Source organism: Symphalangus syndactylus, chromosome 3 (genome assembly GCF_028878055.3).
Source record: "Symphalangus syndactylus isolate Jambi chromosome 3, NHGRI_mSymSyn1-v2.1_pri, whole genome shotgun sequence".
Lineage (NCBI taxonomy): Eukaryota > Metazoa > Chordata > Mammalia > Primates > Hylobatidae > Symphalangus > Symphalangus syndactylus.
Genome location: NC_072425.2, coordinates 68,737,873 through 68,745,435, shown reverse-complemented (window position 1 = coordinate 68,745,435; position 7,563 = coordinate 68,737,873). Strand labels below are relative to the sequence as shown.

Below are 7,563 nucleotides of genomic sequence, written 5' to 3'. Positions count from 1 at the left end.
GGTTCCAACTCTTTGCTGTTGTGAATAGTGCCGCAATAAACATACGTGTGCATGTGTCTTTATAGCAGCATGATTTATAGTCCTTTGGGTATATACCCAGTAATGGGATGGCTGGGTCAAATGGTATTTCTAGTTCTAGATCCCTGAGGAATCGCCACACTGACTTCCACAATGGTTGAACTAGTTTACAGTCCCACCAACAGTGTAAAAGTGTTCCTATTTCTCCACATCCTCTCCAGCACCTGTTGTTTCCTGATTTTTTAATCATGGCCATTCTAACTGGTGTGAGATGGTATCTCACTGTGGTTTTGATTTGCATTTCTCTGATGGCCAGTGATGAGGAGCATTTCTTCATGTGTTTTTTGGCTGCATAAATGTCTTCTTTTGAGAAGTGTCTGTTCATGTCCTCTGCCCACTTTTTGATGGGGTTGTTTGTTTTTTTCTTGTAAATTTGTTTGAGTTCATTGTAGATTCTGGATATTAGCCCTTTGTCAGATGAGTAGGTTGCAAAAATTTTCTCCCATTGTGTAGGTTGCCTGTTCACTCTGATGATAGTTTCTTTTGCTGTGCAGAAGCTCTTTAGTTTAATGAGATCCCATTTGTCGATTTTGGCTTTTGTTGCCATTGCTTTTGGTGTTTTAGACATGAAGTCCTTGCCCACGCCTATGTCCTGAATGGTACTGCCTAGGTTTTCTTGTAGGATTTTAATGGTTTTAGGTCTGACATATAAGTCTTTAATCCATCTTGAATTAATTTTTGTATAAGGTGTAAGGAAGGGATCCAGTTGCAGCTTTCTACATATGGCTAGCCAGTTTTCCCAGCACCATTTATTAAATAGGGAATCCTTTCCCCATTTCTTGTTTTTGTCAGGTTTGTCAAAGATCAGATAGTTGTAGCTATGCGGCATCATTTCTGAGGGCTCTGTTCTGTTCCATTGATCTATGTCTCTGTTGTGGTACCAGTACCATGCTGTTTTGGTTACTGTAGCCTTGTAGTATAGTTTAAAGTCAGGTAGCGTGATGCCTCCAGCTTTGTTCTTTTGGCTTAGGATTGACTTGGCGATGCGGGCTCTTTTTTGGTTCCATATGAACTTGAAAGTAGTTTTTTCCAATTCTGTGAAGAAAGTCATTGGTAGCTTGATGGGGATGGCATTGAATCTATAAATTACCTTGGGCAGTATGGCCATTTTCACGATATTGATTCTTCCAACCCATGAGCATGGAATGTTCTTCCATTTGTTTGTATCCTCTTTGATTTCATTGAGCAGTGGTTTGTAATTCTCCTTGAAGAGGTCCTTCACATCCCTTGTAAGTTGGATTCCTAGGTATTTTATTCTCTTTGAAGCAATTGTGAATGGGAGTTCACTCATGATTTGGCTCTCTGTTTGTCTGTTATTGGTGTACAAGAATGCTTGTGATTTTTGTACATTAATTTTGTATCCTGAGACTTTGCTGAAGTTGCTAATCAGCTTAAGGAGATTTTGGGCTGAGACAATGGGGTTTTCTAGATATACAATCATGTCATCTGCAAACAGGGACAATTTGACTTCCTCTTTTCCTAATTGAATACCCTTTATTTCCTTCTCCTGCCTGATTGCTCTGGACAGAACTTCCAGCACTATGTTGAATAGGAGCGGTGAGAGAGGTCATCCCTGTCTTGTGCCAGTTTTCAGAGGGAATGCTTCCAGTTTTTGCCCATTCAGTATGATATTGGCTGTGGGTTTGTTGTAGATAGCTCTTATTATTTTGAGATACGTCCCATCAATACCTAATTTATTGAGAGTTTTTAGCATGAAGGGTTGTTGAATTTTGTCAAAGGCCTTTTCTGCATCTATTGAGATAATCATGTGGTTTTTGTCTTTGGTTCTGTTTATATGCTGGATTACATTTATTGATTTGCGTATGTTGAACCAGCCTTGCATCCCAGGGATGAAGCCCACTTGATCATGGTGGATAAGCTTTTTGATGTGCTGCTGGATTCGGTTTGCCAGTATTTTATTGAGGATTTTTGCATCAATGTTCATCAAGGATATTGGTCTGAAATTCTCTTTTTTGGTTATGTCTCTGCCAGGTTTTGGTATCAGGATGATGCTGGCTTCGTAAAATGTGTTAGGGAGGATTCCCTCTTTTTCTATCGATTGGAATAGTTTCAGAAGGAATGGTACCAGTTCCTCCTTGTACCTCTGGTAGAATTCAGCTGTGAATCCATCAGGTCCTGGACTCTTTTTGGTTGGTAAGCTATTGATTATTGCCACAATTTCAGAACCTGTTATTGGTCTATTCAGAGATTCAACTTCTTCCTGGTTTAGTCTTGGGAGGGTGTATTTGTCGAGGAATTTATCCATTTCTTCTAGATTTTCTAGTTTATTTGCATAGAGGTGTTTGTAGTATTCTCTGATGGTAGATTGTATTTCTGTGGGATCGGTGGTGATATCCCCTTTTTCGTTTTTTATTGCATCTATTTGATTCTTCTCTCTTTTCTTCTTTATTAGTCTTGCTAGCGGTCCATCAATTTTGTTGATCTTTTCAAAAAACCAGCTGCTGGATTCATTAATTTTTTGAAGGGTTTTTTGTGTCTCTATTTCCTTCAGTTCTGCTCTGATTTTAGTTATTTCTTGCCTTCTGCTAGCTTTTGAATGTGTTTGCTCTTGCTTTTCTAGTTCTTTTAATTGTGATGATAGGGTGTCAATTTTGGATATTTCCTGCTTTCTCTTGTGGGCATTTAGTGCTATAAATTTCCCTCTACACACTGCTTTGAACGTGTCCCAGAGATTCTGGTATGTTGTGTCTTTGTTCTCGTTGGTTTCAAAGAACATCTTTATTTCTGCCTTCATTTCATTATGTACCCAATAGTCATTCAGGAGCAGGTTGTTCAGTTTCCATGTAGTTGAGCGGTTTTGACTGAGTTTCTTAATCCTGAGTTCTAGTTTGATTGCACTGTGGTCTGAGAGACAGTTTGTTATAATCTCTGTTCTTTTACATTTGCTGAGAAGAGCTTTACTTCCAACTATGTGGTCAATTTTGGAATAGGTGTGGTGTGGTGCTGAAAAAAATGTATATTCTGTTGATTTGGGGTGGAGAGTTCTGTAGATGTCTATTAGGTCCACTTTATGTAGAGCTGAGTTCAATTCCTGGATATCCTTGTTAACTTTCTGTCTCGTTAATCTGTCTAATGCTGACAGTGGGGTGTTAAAATCTCCCATTATTATTGTGTGGGAGTTTAAGTCCCTTTGTAGGTCACTGAGGACTTGCTTTATGAATCTGGGTGCTCCTGTGTTGGGTGCATATATATTTAGGATAGTTAGCTCTTCTTGTTGAATTGATCCCTTTACCATTATGTAATGGCCTTCTTTGTCTCTTTTGATCTTTGTTGGTTTAAAGTCTATTTTATCAGAGACTAGGATTGCGACCCCTGCCTTTTTTTGTTTTCCAGTTGCTTGATAGATCTTCCTCCATCCCTTTATTTTGAGTCTATGTGTGTCTCTGCACGTGAGATGGGTTTCCTGAATACAGCACACTGATGGGTCCTGACTCCTTATCCAGTTTGCCAGTCTGTGTCTTTTGATTGGAGCATTTAGCCCATTTATATTTAACGTGAATATTGTTATGTGTGAATCTGATCCTGTCATTATGATGTTAGTTGGTTATTTTGCTCGTTAGTTGCTATTGTTTCTTCCTAGCCTCGATGGTCTTTACAATTTGGCATGTTTTTGCAGGGGCTGGTACCGGTTGTTCCTTTCCATGTTTAGTGCTTCCTTCAGGAGCTCTTTTAGGGCAGGCCTGGTGGTGACAAAATCACTCAGCGTTTGCTTGTCTGTAAAGTATTTTATTTCTCCTTCACTTATGAAGCTTAGTTTGGCGGGATAGGAAATTCTGGGTTGAAAATTCTTTTCTTTAAGAATGTTGAATATCGGCCCCCACTCTCTTCTGGCTTGTAGAGTTTCTGCTGAGAGATCAGCTGTTAGTCTGATGGGCTTCCCTTTGTGGGTAACCCGACCTTTCTCTCTGGCTGCCCTTAACATTTTTTCCTTCATTTCCACTTTGGTGAATCTGACAATTATGTGTCTTGGAGTTGCCCTTCTCGATGAGTATCTTTGTGGCGTTCTCTGTATTTCCTGAATCTGAATGCTGGCCTGCCTTGCTAGATTGGGGAAGTTCTCCTGGATAATACCTTGCAGAGTGTTTTCCAACTTGGTTCCATTCTCCCCATCATTTTCAGGTACACCAATCAGACGTAGGTTTGGTCTCTTCACATAGTCCCAAGTTTCTTGGAGGCTTTGTTCATTTCTTTTTATTCTTTTTTCTCTAAACTTCCCTTCTCTCTTCATTTCATTCATTTCATCTTCTATCAGCGATACCCTTTCTTCCAGTTGATCGCATCTGCTGCTGAGGCTTCTGCATTCTTCGCATAGTTCTCAAAACTTGGCTTTCAGCTCCATCATCTCCTTTAAGCCCTTCTCTCCATTGGTTATTCTAGTTATCCATTCTTCTAATTTTTTTTCAAAGTTTTTAACTTCTTTGCTATTGTTTTGAATTTCCTCTCGTAGCTCAGAGTAGTTTGATTGTCTGAAGCCTTCTTCTCTCAACTCATCAAAGTCATCCTCCATCCAGCTTTGTTCCGTTGCTGGTGAGGAACTGCGTTCCTTTGGAGGAGGAGAAGTGCTCTGTTTTTTAGAGTTTCCAGTTTTTTTGGTCTGTTTTTTCCCCATCTTTGTGGTTTTGTCTACTTTTTGTCTTCGATGATGATGATGTACAGATGGGTTTTTGGTGTGGATGTCCTTTCTGTTTGTTAATTTTCCTTCTACCAGACAAGACCCTCAGCTGCAGGTCTGTTGGAGTTTACTAGAGGTCCACTCCAGACCCTGTTTGGCTGGGTGTCAGCACCGGTGGCTGCAGAACAGCGGATTTTCGTGAGACCACAAATTCAGCTGTCTGATAGTTCCTCTGAAAGTTTTGTCTCAGAGGAGTACCCGGTTGAATGAGGTGTCAGTCTGTCCCTACTGGGGGGGTGCCTCCCAGTTAGGCTGCTCAGGGGTGAGGGACCCACTTTAGGAGGCAGTCTGTCCGTTCTCAGATCTCCAGCTGCGTGCTGGGAGAACCACTACTCTCTTCAAAGCTGTCAGTCAGACAGGGACATTTAAGGCTGTGGAGGTTCTCGCTGAGTTTTTGGTTGTCTGTGCCCTGCCCCCAGAGGTGGAGCCTACAGAGGCAGGCAGGCCTCCTTGAGCTGTGGTGGGCTCCACCCAGTTCGAGCTTCCTGGCTGCTTTGTTTACCTAAGCAAGCCTGGGCAATGGCGGGCGCCCCTCCCCCAGCCTCGTTGCCGCCTTGCAGCGTGATCTCAGACTGCTGTGCTAGCAATCAGCAAGACTCTGTGGGCATAGGACCCTCCGAGCCAGGTGCGGGACACAATCTCCCAGTGTGCCGTTTTCCAGGCCCGTTGGAAAAGCGCAGTATTAGGACGGGACTGAGCCGATATTCCAGGTGCCGTCTGTTTCCCCTTTCTTTGACTAGGAAAGGGAACTCCCTGACCCCTTGCGCTTCCCAAGTGAGGCAATGCCTCGCCCTGCTTTGGCTCGCGCACAGTGCGCTTCACCGACTGTCCTGAACCCACTGTTAGGCACTCCCTAGTGAGATGAAACCGGTACCTCAAGCAGAAATGCAGAAATCACCCGTCTTCTGTGTCGCTGGGGCTGGGAGCTGGAGACCAGAGCTGTTCCTATTAGGCCATCTTGGCTCCACCCAACTTTTTTATTCTTAATTGAGTTAACAGATAACAGTTTATTTAAAATAATAAGACCAACAATGTATTTGATTACATGTTCTTACATATATATATGCTTATGATTATATTTGTTTATGTGTAAGTGAAATGAATGACAGCAATGATACCAGGGGTGAGGGGGGTAATGAGGATGATTTTGTTACCGTAAGTGAGTACATTGCCCTTAAAGTTGTGTAGTGTTATTTGAAAATATATTTGAATTAGTAGTAAATTTGTATTGCAAACTCAACGGCAGACATTAAAAAGGTGAGAAAAAAGAAGTATAACTGATATGTTAAAAAAAAAAAAAAGGAGAGAAGGTCAGGCATGGTGGCTCATGCCTGTAGTCCCAGCACTTTCAGAGGCCTGGGTGGGTGGATTGCTTGAGCCCAGAAGTTTGAGACCAGCTTGGGCAACATGGCAAAGCCCTGTCTCTACAAAAAACATTTAAAAATTAGCTGAGCATGATGGTGCACACTTGTAGTTCCAGCTACTCAGGAGGCTGAGGTGAGAGTATTGTTTGAACCAGGAGTTCAAGGCTACAGTGAGCCGGATCATACCACTGCACTCCATCCTGGGTGACAGAGCTAGATCCTGTCTCAAAAATTAAAAAAAAAGAGAAAAAATAATCATATAAAATGCTTACTGAAAACCACAAAAGGCAGAAAGAGTAGAAGACAAAAATAGGAACAAAAAACAAGGATAACAAATAGAAAACAGTAACAAATACAGCAGATATTAATCCAACGATATCAATAATCACTGGTCTAAATGCACCAATCAAAAGAGAATGCCAGAGTGGATCAAAAAACAAGAGCCAAACGTATGTTGCCCACGAGACACATAGAATAAAAGTAAAAGGTTTAATCCTTTTGGGGTTCATAAGCATGATGACTGGCGTTTTTACACTCACGTGTGAGATGTGCTTCTCTCAAACCTTTTTGCAATGTTGGCATACTGCCATACCTGCTTGATGTGGAAAAAAAAGTAAAGGATTTAAGAAAGATATACCATGCTAACACTAATCAAAAGAAAGGGACAGTAGCGATATTAATTTGAGGCACAGCCGATTTTATAGCAAGTAAAATTATCAGGAATAAATAGGGGTATTGCATAGTAATATAGGGGGTTAATTCTGTAAGATGATGTAACAATCCTTAATGAATATACATCCAACAACAGAACATGAAAATACATGAGTCAAAAACTGATAGATTTCAAAGAGAGATAGATTAATTCACTATTACCTTTAGAGACTTCAACATGCCTCTATTAAAAATGAATAGATCAAGCAGGTAAAGTACTACTAAGGTCATAGCTGAATTCAACAACTGGATGTTAATCAACTGGATATAACTGACATCTGTAGACTACTTCATCCCACAACAGCCAGTTACACATTTTCCTCAAGTTTACATGAAACATTTACCAAGATAGACCATATTTTTGGCCATAAAACACACTTTAACAAATTTAAAATAATAGAAATTATACAGTGTCTGCTCTCAGACCACAAGAGAAATAAACTAGAAATAAATTTCTTTTTTTTCCAGAAAAACAGCTGGAAAATCCCCCCCAAATACTTGGAGATTAAATAATACATCTATAAATAACACAAGTCAAAAAAGAAATTTTAAGATACATTTTTTAAATTTTTAAGCTGAATGAAAATGAAAACAAAACTTATTAAAAATTTCTGAGATGTAGTGAAAATAGTGCTTAGAGGGAAAGTTTTAGCATCAAACATATATACTAGAAAAGAAGAATGATCTAACATCAGTACTCTATGCTTTTACCTTAGG

The 7,563-nt window shown here is 40.3% G+C and overlaps 1 pseudogene; it reads left to right on the top strand.

Moving 5' to 3' along the window:
* Positions 1 to 6,627: 6,627 nt before the first annotated feature.
* On the top strand, positions 6,628 to 6,737 carry LOC129480002 (uncharacterized; annotated as a pseudogene).
* The last annotated feature ends 826 nt before the right edge of the window (positions 6,738 to 7,563 follow it).